The sequence below is a fragment of the Pinus tabuliformis genome, chromosome 7 (assembly GCF_031772625.1).
Source record: "Pinus tabuliformis cultivar Carrire ecotype Pingquan chromosome 7, CPIR1, whole genome shotgun sequence".
Taxonomy (NCBI): Eukaryota; Viridiplantae; Streptophyta; class Pinopsida; order Pinales; family Pinaceae; genus Pinus; species Pinus tabuliformis.
In genome coordinates, this window is record NC_142293.1 from 819990680 (window position 1) to 820004228 (window position 13549).

Consider the following 13549-nt stretch of genomic DNA (forward strand, 5'->3'; position numbering starts at 1 on the left):
TTGTTGACCTTGTTCCTTTAGGGGTTGGAACAACACTTTTAGGGGCTTAGGAGCCCTTGGTTTATGGACGTTTCATGCTTGGAGCTGCAAGGCACAAAAATGTCTATAACATATGCAATGCTCCTGCCACTTTCCAGAGAGTAGTACTGAGCATATTTGCTGAGCTGGTTCATGATTCGGTAGAAATCTATATGGATGACTTTACTCCTTATGGGTCCAACTTCCAAGAAGCATTGACTAACCTGGGAAAAGTTTTAACCAAGTGTATTGAGATGAACCATGCTAGGTCATACAATCTCTCAGCAAGGATTACAGGTGGATCCTAACAAAATTGCTATCATCCAAAAGGTTCCACCTCCTCAGAAGGTAAGGGATGTTCGGAGTTTTCTAGGCTTAGCAGGATACTATAAAAGATTCATCAAAGATTTTAGTAAGCTAGCCTCGCCATTGTTTAGTCTTTTAGGGAAAGATGTTAAGTTTAAATGGTCTGACAATTGCCAAGAGGCTCTGGATGAGTTAAAAGATAAGCTGGTAACTACCCCAATCCTGAGAGGTCCAAACTGGGCCCTACCTTTCCACATCCACACTGATGCCTCGAACAAAGCCATAGGGGCAGCCTTAGGACAAGTTGAAGAGAAGCTACCATATGCCATATACTTTGTCAGCAAAAACCTGTCCAAGGCAGAATTAAACTATACTATGACCGAGAAAGAGCTCCTAGCTGTAGTCCATTCCCTAAACAAGTTCAAACACTACATCACTGGTTATCAAACATTTGTACACACTGATCATGCTGCGATAAGGTATTTGATGAATAAACCTGATGTGAATGCTTGTATCATTAGATGGTTACTTTTATTGCAGCAATTTGACTTAACCATTGTTGACAAGCCAGGAAAGGAAAATGTTGTTGCTGATTTTCTGTCTAGATTAGATTTGCCTGCAGGTGAAGAAGGGATGGTGGATGACCAGATGCCAGATGAACACCTGTTTTCTATTTCAATACTCTCTCCATGGTTTGCTGATATAGCAAACTACTTGGTCTCAGCACAGTTCCCTCCACACCTATCCTTGAAAGAGAAGAGTAGAATTGTGAGGAAAAGTGCCCCCTTTACTTGGATTGGGGGAAACTTGTTCAAACTCAACCCAGATCAAATCTTGAGTTGTGTTAGGGAGGAGGAAGTTTTTGACATTCTCCTAACCTGTCATGATGGACCCTGTGGAGGCCACTTTGCAGCAAAAAGGACTGCCTTCAAAATTCTACAGGCAGGCTACTATTGGCCCACTCTTCATCAAGATGTCAGAATATACATCAACCACTGTGACCGATGTCAAAGGATGGAGAAACTGACTCCGAGGATGAAATTTCCCTCCAACCTCAAGTGACTTTCGAGCCATTTGAGAAGTGGGGCATGGATTTTTTGGGTCCTATCAACCCTCATTCAAAGCAAAAGTCTTACATCATTGTGTGCACAGACTACCTGACAAAGTGGGCAGAAACAAAGGAAATCAAGGCAGTGACAGAAGAAAAAGTGGCTGAGTTTTTAAGGGAAAATATCTTCTACAAGTTTGGCTACCCAAGAGAATTAGTCACAGATCAAGGAAGTCAGTTCACCTCTAACCTGATTAAAGACCTGCTCGCTCATCACAAGATCAAACATAGAACTTCCACCCCTTATCATCCGCAAGAAAATGGGCAAGTGGAAGTCACTAATAGGGCTTTAGAAGAAATTTTTACTAAGGTGGTGAGTAGCAACAGAAAGGATTGGGCAGATCGCTTGGTTGAGGCCACCTGGGCCTACAACACCACTTGGAAAACCACAAAAAATTTCACACCTTATGATATGGTCTACTGGAAGAAGGCTCTATTGTCCATAGAGTTCGAGTACAACACATTAAGGTTGGCAGCTCAGCTGGACCTGGATCTCAGCCATGCACAACAGGAAAGGTTATTACAGTTGAATGGATTAGATGAACAGAGAATGCAGGCCCTCCTCCACTCAGAAGTAGTTCAACTCCAGAGAAAGATATGGCATGACCGGCACCTTAACGAAAAGCAATTTCAGCCAGGAGATTGGGTGCTGTTATATGACTCAAGATACAAGGATTTCAAAGGGAAGCTGAGGACAAGGTGGCTGGGACCATATGCAGTGGAGAAATGCAACAACAATGGTTCAGTCCTTATCAAGACCATTGATGAAGAAGCCATCCCCATGCTCGTCAACAGGCACCGATTGAAAATCTACAGGAAGCCCCTTTCCAAGCAGGAGTTCATTGAAACTCTGGATAAATCAGTTCTAGTAGTGGAGCAGGGCCTTATCTCTACTCCACCCACACCTTGATCATCAAAAAAAAAAAAAAGAATAAAAAGATCCTTGGGTGAAAACCTCTTAGAGGCACTTGGGGCAGACAGTGAGGGTGAAAACCTCCTGGAGGCGCCCCAGATGTCTCAACAAAAAAAAAGAAAAAAGAAAAAGGAAAATAGGCCTAATTTCTGTTGAATAAGTGCAGGTTGCAGGGAAGACATTGCAGGTTAGGGGGGGCGCGCAAAACAAGGACGGAGGTCAGCACCAGGCTACAAACATCCCTCACACACACTTCCTCCATGACCACTCCCCTTTCCTAGGATTTGATCACATTCAGGCTAAGATTTCACCTTCTACAGGAAGTTCTATATCTTCTACAGGAAGATCCTGTAGAACCTCCAGACAGGCAAAAATTGATCATGGAAGGGAATATGAAGGTTGGAATATGCCTGCTAAGCCTGCAACCACCCCTGTTTATGTCCATCACCATACATCACCCTGTTTCATCTCTTTACCCCTCCATTGCACCCATTTTGTTATTTATTCCTGCACAGTCACAAAAAAATATATATAATAAAAAAACCCCTGTTTTCCTCATACTACCAGCAAGAACTTTGAGTGACAAATCTAGCAGTGGTGCTTCGCTCTCCCTACCTGTCAATCTCCATTTGGACTCCTCATCATTCGAATCCCTCATCAGCAGTATAGCCCTGCTCGTTTAGCTTGCATCCCAGGAGGAGAAGTAGCTACAAGACATCCTACAGGAATCCTGTAGTAGCTGATCCCTCTGGAAGACATACTCTGGAGATGAGGATAGTCAAAAAATAACAAAGGAGACATGCAAAGAGCTCATCCTGAACGTGAAAACATCATCAGCAGTTGAAACCAAGCAAGACCTGAGCATGCAGCGACAACAACCAATGGAATGGACTCCGAAACACGTGCATGCAGCGTCAATGAATGAAGGAATGGGTTCCAAAACCTGTGCAGGAAGCAGCAGCAAACGAAGGAATGGTTCCAAGACCCAAAGTCTGCACAATGCGGCCGTGACCACGTAGGTAAGTGCCTAAACTCATTCGTCAATTGCGTAAACTATATTTTAAAAGCTACATGCCTATGGAAATGGTTCGGATAGAATGGGATCGGTGGCCAGTCAACTGGCCACCCTCGGCCAATTACATAGCCTCGTGGGATCCGAACAAGCTCAGTTACATTCAAAATTACCGACGAGACATGCAGCCAACATGTGTGGAGTGTCCATTCAGGGAGAAATCATCGGGACTAGTAGTGGTGGCGACGGTTAACGACAGAGGGAAGGTGATGGTGGCCGAAAACACGTAGAGAAATTATGGCCTTGACGTTGGATCAATGGTTTGGTTCGGCCACCTCATCCCCTCACCACGAATTACGCCACAGTTAAAATATGCTCGGTTGAAACTCACACCACCCTCTGTTCATTTGCACTTGCGACATCCTCGATTGCAGCACACGTCCTCCGCTTCCAAAAACTGTTAATCAATCATCCACCACCAGTTTTTATGCCTGTTTTTGAGAATCTCCCACGTATTGGGCTCACTCAGAGGCACAGAGATATTCTACAGGAACCGGGGAGTTTTCTACAGGAAGGGTTCTACAGGAAAGCCTGCACAGCTTTCCGGAGCAGAGAAGCCTGGGATTTCTCCTCATTGAATTTGGAGTTCCAATCGAGGTAGGCTCGAAAAACTCTTCTATGCATGGTATGATTTGAAAAGGTGGTGAATTGAATGGTATCAGACTAGGGAACCAGAGAAAAATCTGCCTGGGGATTGGAAGTAAAACATTTGTCTGTGTGTTGCACTGGGTTTCTCAGTTGTTTTTGCATCCAAATTCTCCTCCACGTTCCTATTTTTTTTTTAAATTCTCCTGTAGGGAAGATATGCAACTGTGGGGGCCAACCTGTGTATGAAAATTTTGAATTTGTATATCTGTATATGTGCTGGGAAGAAAAATTGAGCTCTGTACTCTGTCTGTAGAAACAAAACTCTTCCTTTCATAAACAGGCAGCCGAGTTCTGGGCAACAACAGTCTTGAAAACCAGGGAATAGCTGCTAATTAATATTGATACCCGAGAAATCCCTTCTTGAGTTCAGGGGGAAAACCATAAACAACATTCCTTTTTCTGATCAAAGCAAAAAGAAAAAAACACTCTCACCATGCCAGGGGGATTCATAAGGAAAGAACCCTCGGACACCAACAAACTACACGAGCATCCTGAGGTGGTGGACCTTTTCACCCGAGCCAATTGGATGTCATTTTTTGAAAAAATTCAAGGTCATGACGAGGAGATAACAGAGGAATTTTTGATGTCCCTGAGAGCTCAATCAAAGACACAAGCCATAGTAAGTTTTAGGGTTTTGACCCTAGAACTTACCCCTGAGCTCTTTAGTCGTGTTACTGGTCTGTCGTTAGGGCTCCCTTGGAGCAAAGAAGAGAGGTCATTGGGCCAAGTTGCCAAGAAAACATTCTTCCTACCCGAGGAACATCCTATAGAAGACAAAAATGGGGTTAGGAGAACCAGGTTGCCTCCTCTCTGGAGTGAGGCCAGTTTCCAACTTATGAAGTACATTACATGTGAGGGGAGGTTTAGCATTGTCTATGGATATCATTTCAGGTTGCTATGTGAACTAAGGCATGGGATTGATTCACCTCCAGCCCAGAAGCTGAGCATTCCCTATTTTCTTCTTCAGTCACTAATTGAATGTGGTACAAAATTGAATGAAGGGATCCCAGATCAGCTGGCCCATCATGGGCTCATCAAGCTATTAGTGGAAGATGCCCTGCACACCTACACTGTCCCCATATCTTGGGAAATCTTTCGAAACATGTCCTGGGATGAAAATATTAGAATTTTGGCTGAAGACATCACCTCATCCAACAGTGAGGAGGGAGAACACACTGAAGAAGGTAAGAAAACCAATGGTGAAGGAACACAGGACATTCAAGCACAACAAGGACAGAAAGAAAAAGGGGGAGAGGGCTAGATTGCTGAGCCTAAAACAGAGGAAGAAACAACAACACAAACACCAAGGGAAAAGAGAATGCAGAGGAGATTAGAGAAGGTCGAAGAACTCCAAATGAAGGATGTCATAGCCAAAGCAGACACACAGAAACAAAAGGGAAAGACAGATCTTGAAATGGCCACAATATAGACAGAAACAGTTGACATAGGGACTTCTACAGGAAGCATGGAAAAAGAACAGCAAAGGGGGAAATCACCTGAAATATTGGCAAGGGAGGCAGCAGCTGTGCTTGTTGCCTTAAGAACACCTCCAAAACAAAAAGGGAAGAGAAAGAGGCAAACCTCCATGTACTTTAAAGCAAGAAGGAGCACACTGTTGAGTCCTAAAACTACATATCTCCTACACACTTTCCTAGACTTTTTCCCCTCACCTGGACCTCATAAGCTATCAAAATCATTGCATATTGATTTCAAAAGAGAATTTAAGTGGTTTTCTAACTGTGTTTTTGTGTTTGCTGTTTGAATTAGATTTTGCTCATTAGCTGTGGAATGCAGCCACTTTCTGTAGCTGATTCAACTTTCCGCAGATGTTTTTGTTAAACTCCAGGTTGCAAGTGTCATCAGGAAAAACAAGACACGTGGGTAGATCATGAATGACCTGGACATGGATCAGGTCCTATTGGTTCAGTCGGATTCATTAAGGAAAGCCGTGGTCAACGGTGGTCAAACAGAGGAATCCTACAGCAACATGACTCCGATTTCAAGCACGTGAAGGATTTGTGGCCGTTCCTAGATCCTTGGGGTCATGTTGACAGCTGTAGACTGCCCCACGATGCGAATCCAATAGCCACTTTTGATATACTGAATAATCTCGGCAACCATTATGTTAAATTCATCGATGCTATCTTTTATGTGTCCTCTATTGACGTAGTTTCACAGGAAAACAATTATGAAGCTTTTGTTATAAATAACGCGTTTCCAAACGCATAGAGTTAGTTTTTTGTTAATGTAATTTTGCTGTTAAGTCTACTGTGTCGTGACACTAATCCCACTGTGGTAACGAGAGGATTCGTCCTTTGTTTTGAATTATAAAGAAGACTCTGTTTTTATATGACTACGTGAGCATAATTTTGGACTGATAGCCTGTTGACCAAGGCCATGCAGAGGGCCCCTACACATTGAGGTTTCGTTTTCCTTACTGCTGTAAAGTTTTATGCATTGTTTCTTTATTTTCATTGCATATATTTCATAGTTATCCACCTGTGTATATTTCATTTGCTATGGTATTAACATTTCATTCCTGTACATGATCTTTCAAGCTTTGTATATTGTTAACACTGATCAGTGTGTGTATGTTTCAGGATAGAGTAGGCCCGGGCATTTTCATACAATTTTTGCAATAATTAGTGACATGGAATTAGCCTCTCTGCTGACTTTGCTTTTCTTAATTTTTTTAATTCCAGTTCTGTTTTTTTGATTTCAGTCTTATTTACTTTCTTTGTTAGTTAGTTTAGATATCAACTTTCTCATATCATTGATGTTATCTCCGAAAGCCATAGCTTAGACTACCTGGCGAGGTATCGGACTATGAATGATGTGATTTGATTTTAGTTTTACTTTTCTGCAATTAGACATCAACTTGCTCATATCATTGACGTTATCTTCGAAAGCCATAGCTTAGACTACCTGGCGAGGTATCGGACTATGAATGATGTGATTTGATTTTAGTTTTACTTTTCTGCAATTAGACATCAACTTGCTCATATCATTGACGTTATCTCCGAAAGCCATAGCTTAGACTACCTGGCGAGGTATCAGACTATGAATGATGTGATTTGATTTTAGTTTTACTTTTCTGCAATTAGACATCAACTTGCTCATATCATTGACGTTATCTCCGAAAGCCATAGCTTAGACTACCTGGCGAGGTATCAGACTATGAATGATGTGAATTGATTTTACTTTTACTAGATCACAGTTTTTGATTTGTTTGAGTGTAGTAGCTTAATTCATTTTTCTATATTTAGACAGTAGCAGAGATAATGGTTTCATGATCAGTAGTTCATTATTTTCTTGATTTGAATAGCAGCACATTTTTATTCTTGTTCAAGTATTAATTTCACCACTAGTATGTTCTAAGACCCTCTAAAGTGTTAAGTTCTGGAAATCATTATAAAAGACATAATTGCCTTAAAATCTATATCCATACTTGCCTTTTGGAGTATTCTTAAAACTCAGGGATAGGATTTCCATTCATATTAGGAGATAAACGAAGATAAAAACCCCCAAAACAAAATAAAAATTGAAAACAACAAAAAGGTAAGAAAGGGGCTGTCTTGCACATATAGTGCGCCACACTTCATCAGTCTACGACTCCCGGATTGATAATTAATGTAGCAATTTAGGACACACTAAATTGACTAAACACACGCGGATCAAAGTGGGCAGACCCCAGCCGCAGTTAAAGGAGCCAATTGTCATTGAGGACACAACACCTAAACCAAAAGAAGGGTCTCCTTCAAATATATCAGTCACCTATGAACGAGGGAGCCCAAAAACCTCGACCTGGAGAGAGAGAATGAAGACAACGAACTCAAAGACAGCTCTATAGGAAGCTGAGAAATCTCTACAGGAAACTCGGGCTAAGCTAAAAGAGACCGAGAAATTGGAGGAAAAGGCGGCCAAACAATCACAGGAAGAAGAAAAGACAGAGGAAATATTGGAACCAAGCCCTCAGCCCAGCTTGGGCTCATACTATAACCTGTTAGAAGCCAGGAAAATAATTCCCCAGAAATTTGCGGTGCCACTCTTCTTTGCACTGGAAGAAGAAAGAATTAGGACTCACACTTGGATGAGGATTGCCAAGTCCAAGGGTGTGGCAGACATAGGCCACCTGGAAGAACAACTCAAGGAGTCAAGGAGAGAATTGGCCATGGTGAAGCATGTGGAAAGCAGTCAGAGGGCCAAACTACAGGAAGAGAACGAGCTGTTGAAACAGTAGCTACGGCTACAGGGAATTCATAAGGAAGACAGGCCCTCCATTTTAGGAGAACAACAGCAACAGGAAAAGCCTCCAGCAGACAAAGAAACCTCTGATGAACAACAGAGAGTGGACGGGCTGTAGGCCGAGGTTGAGGCACTAACAAAACAGCTACAGGAGAAGGAGTCACAGGCAGCAGAGGAAATATAGTCTCTAAAGCAACATGTACAAGAAAAGGAAGCCCAACTGGCCTGCATGGCCAGTTGGGCAGTAGAGGCCTTGCAGTGTAGGAAACCTGCCAAGTCATATGCCTTATATCTTAAAGATCAATGGTTGTAGTTCCAGATTAACACCTTGGCCCAAAGGGGCACCATTCCATTTCAAAATTACCATTAATTCATGACCTTGTGTGACAGCAGCTCAGCAGAAGATAAGGCCAAGTTATCCGAATTCTATTTACACAACTTGGCCCTTCCAAACATGACTCTTTGGGACCCTAATGCTACATTGGGAGATGTGCAACTTATGGCCATGGTCTCTTGGTTAAATCATGAGGAAAAGAGGGCAGCAGAGATTTGGGATATTATGAACAAGGAGCTAAGAACCATAAGGAGGTGGAACACACTGCCCCACAGTTTGAAAATAAGAGAATACTACTCCCCAACCAGGATGAGGGAGGCCTTGGCAAGGGTACCCCTCTATAAACAGTTAATGCAAAATTTGCAGGCCAGCTGGATCGGCTTAAAGTTTAGTCCTTCCTCACTTTTAGGATTTCTGGAAGGAGTCAAAGAAGAAGAAGAACATAGGCAGTGGGAGGAAATGGAAAGAAAAGCAGGATTTCATGATCGAGAAGAAGACATCACCTCGGAGGCCTGGGACATGAGGGAGGCAGTCAAAGCTATTAAGGATGATGAGCTAGATTAGTTGCTCAGAGGATGAGCAACCCATTTAGCAGGGGGGTGATGATGAGCCCCAAAAATGGGTAACTTATTGGGCTCATTTTGCCTATTGTTCTCCACTAATCCACCATTCTTCATAGTTTATGTATGCTTTTGAAGTGTGTTTATGTTAATTGAATGAATGAAAATAGTCACTTGACCATGAAGGCTAATACGTGTTTATTGCAGATTTTTAGGCAACTTTTGGACCAAGGTCAAGCATTTATGGGCCATTTGACAGCCAAATACGAGGGGACAAGGCTGAGGATTCATAGGAAGGGTGTCTCCTGCACTAAATGACCCATTCCTCGAGTTCTCCACCATCAGCTTGGAGTTCAGCAGCCCACCAAATTTGATTTCCAAGGGCAATCGAGCAACTTTTGTGAAGTGGCTGAGTACTTGCAGTTTTGAGCAGCCAAGCCCCTTGACTTAAGGAGGACTGCTAGAGGTCCTCGTAGTGCATAAGTAGGAAGGCTTCCAGCCTTCGTAGATTACTTGTTGAACATTTGTATTTTGCACTATAGTGTTGCTTTGTTTCTCAGCCCATTTTGGAGCTTCTGCTGTAACACATTTTGGACATGGTTGTTTTTTGAGTAATGGAAAACAGTTTCATGTTGCATCGGTTCTGAGCTTATTTTTATGAGCCTGTAGCTCTTGGGGTTGGGCCCAACCCAAGCGCCAGGGCATCCTTGGTGTACTGTTATATGTTTTTTTGCTGTCTTCATAGAATAATTTTTGCTAGTAGATTAGAATCTTGCATGGTTATCTAGGTCATTTTTGATGATTGAAAGAGATTTTTGCGTTTTAGAGTGAGTTGATAGGTTGAAAAAAGGAAATATCTTCGAAAAATGCCATCAAGCAACCTTGGATCTCACCTCTCTCTCCTCGGACCATGAGCTGAGACCCAAGTATCCTTGCTACCACAAAAACACTATTTTTGCTTCTTCATGCAATTGCTAGTGTTAGTTTCTCAGTTGCAAAAGTTGATACCAGATGTGATTACATGCTTAGATCCATTCTTGCTTGGTTTTCATAAGTTATTTTACATAATTTTCTACCAATGAATTTATGTTCATCATGGGTGTTGGTTCCTAGGTCAAATTAGGTTAGAATAGCTAGATATTTGGTTTGCATGGTCTTTGTTTGGTCAGTTTCAAGAAGTAGTGTGCAGAACACCTGTGATACCTCCCTACCTACCTTTCCACCATCAATGAAACCTATTCCATCCCCTAACTCAGATTCTTGCCCTTCGTTTGCCACATTTTCTCACTTTGACCCAATTTCCATATTTTTGTGCAACATTGCTCTACCCATCCTTGAACAAATCCAACCATCCTCATCACTTCTCAGCTTCATTTGCCAGGTTCTAAACCTCTTCACACCCTCATCCAACCTCCATCTCCACTTCTCCACCTTTCTTCCACCTTCAACCCTCCAAAATCTCCTTTCGGAACATCCTGTAGAACATCCTGTAGAACCCCTACAGACTTCCTGTAGAAGATCACGAGAGTGGTTTTTCGAGATCCGATCACGATGAAACTCTCTGGAAGGGTGTTAGGGACCCCTTAGGCCCTTTTTTCACCTTCCCAACCTCCTGAAAGTTCCCTCACCATTTATTTCCATCAATCAACCTCTGCACAGTCAAAACAATTAAGCACATGCATAATAATTCTACAAGATCAAAAATACAAAAAGACACTCCTTTTCAGATTTCACTGCAAGAGTAGCTTAGTCACGTGCATTATACATTTCTAGAAGTAAATTGCATCCATTTCCACTGCTTTCATCTCTTTCCTTGCATCGGTGGGGTTATTCTGTAAAACTAGGGTTTGCTAGGGTTTGCATTCCTTTTCCACTTTCAGCCTCTTTCTGCAAGTAGACTAGCTTCCTTTGAGTTAGCTTTCATCCATCACCATTAAAAGATTCTTCTAAGAGCTCATAGAACTTGGCTTAAGCTCCTAGCGGACTTGTACCAGCTGATCCAGTGACAGCCTGTGGCAAGAGCTAGTACTTGTGCATATAGCACCGTCGCTTCCAAGTTTATTACGAACTTCGGGTTGATAAAAGTAAAGAAGGGAGTCCCAGGAGTTGCAACATTATTGCTGCAATACTAGAGCCCGCCATCAGTCATGAAATTTGTTTTCCTTTTGTCCCCTTCAGCTATTCGGACCTGGTGGTAACCTGAGAACCCATCTATGAACGAGTATGCTTCATTCCCCGAAACATTGTCTAGGACTTCGTCGCTGAATGATGTGGGGAACGGGTCATGCACGCATGCATTTTTCAGGCTTCTGTAGTCGACGCTTACCCTAATTTCAGTTGCATCTTTCTTGTTCTGAATAACTGTGGGGCTTATCTAGTTATCTTCATCCATCGGAAATATGATTCCTGCATCCAACATTTTGTCAATTTCCCTTTTAAATTTCTCTTTTACACTTGGGTTTAGTCGGTATGGTCTGTGCTTTACTGGCTGGGCACCTAGTTTCAGAACAATTTTCATTTCTCCTAGGTTACCTTTTATCCCCTTGAGTTCTGCCACTAAAGCTGGGAACAGGTCCTGGTATTCTTGCAATAAGTCAAAAATTTCTTTGGTGGTTTGTTCATCCCAGTAATCTCCCACCGATGCTATCTTGGGCTTATCTTCCATCCCCACATTCTGTTTTCTCAGCTTCACTGGTAGGAGATGGGCGCCTTTTGTTGAAGGGTTCTCTCGAATACCTCTTTCCCCTTCTATTTCTTCAAAGGCTAGATGTCTAAGCCCCTCTAATCCGTCCTCCTCTGGTTCTGCACCTATTTTGTCACAAGTCACAAATCCTGATGATTCCATATCGTACAAGCATTGCAGAAAGTTTCCTTCGTGCCCCCCTTCAACTAACGTCTCTGAGGTGAAAAAAACCCCTTTTACCGCTTGGAGTACCTCTGTCATTTGTGCCTCATTGCCCTTGAATGAAAAATCGCCGACGAACTGTGCCTCCAAGGTACCCCAACTAGCCGTCTGTCGCCATAGCTCCTCTTGGATATACCAAGCCCAAGGGACAACGCCGAGGGTATGTATAAACACATGTAGCCAGCCATTCCTTAGCACTCCCTGGCTTTCCTAGGTTGTCATGCAGTCTTTGATGTGCTTCTCGGGACTTGAATTCCCCGTGTATTTCCCTTCATCCTGTGGCTGATCTGCCTCCCTGCCAAACCTCTCCTTCATTGCTTGCTTAGCGTCCCTCCAGTATTTTAATACTTTGCAGTGCACCTTCCACCATCTTTCTGGCGTTGCCATAAGCACGATGTCTAGAAAGGGAATTCTTTGGTCTTTTGGTATGTCCTGGTCCACCTTGTCTAAAAAATGATCTATCGGGTCAAGGCCATAGTACTTTAGGTAACCGTCCATTCCCATGTCTCCCCAGTTTACTCAACTTATCATTTCACATCGTCGAGTTGTCAGTTCGTATCCACCCTACTGCCATGCATCCCATGCAACTTCTGAACCAGTTTCCGAGCTTTGAATGCTTCTCCAGCTAACAGATCCTCCGACCGTAGGATTTATGTAGTCCTCCCTTTTCCCTGCTATGAGCGTATATAGTTGGTCTAACACCCCTGGTTCATCCCTGTCATTTGCTGGCTCTGTAAACCTAGGTCCTTGGTAGGGGTCTAACGGCTGGATCACCCTTAGCCCATCTGCTTCAAAAATCATTAGCTCCTTCTTCAAATCTATGACAACGTAGTTTTCATATGCCCAATCAATCCCCAAGAGTGCTGGATATGGGTCTTTATCCCCCATAATGTCAATTACTTCGAACTCGGTGTGCATTTTCACCCCTGCTACATCAACCTCTACATTTTCCAATCTCTCGATGGGCAATATGCAATACTGATTCGCCATTCTTAATTGAATTGGTGAGTACTTCAGCTGTGGCTTCCCCATTGCCTCCCAAGTCTTCCTGGGTAGGATGTTTACATCCGACCCTAAATCTAGCATGGTGTCCCTTATCTGGAATCCTACCACTTGTGCATTGATTCAAAACTCCTTTCCACTCCTTTTCTTATTCCGCTTCACTCTCCTGGAGGCTTTCTCCGGTAAGGTTGCACACAGTTGTCCTTCCTCCATGGATACTGCGGCCTTTAAAATTTTCCACAATTCCTTTAGCATGGCCTCATCCTCAACAATTTTCAAGAATAATTTAAACCACTCCCCAATTGGCTGGGTGTGATCGGTCACATTGACTTGCGGTCTTCAGGTGTCCCTTTCTTTGGTCATTCCTTTGAACAATTTGGCTGCTTCTTGATAGTATTGTTTTTGGCTCTTGGGCTGCCCTTTGTGGTGATGCCGCTT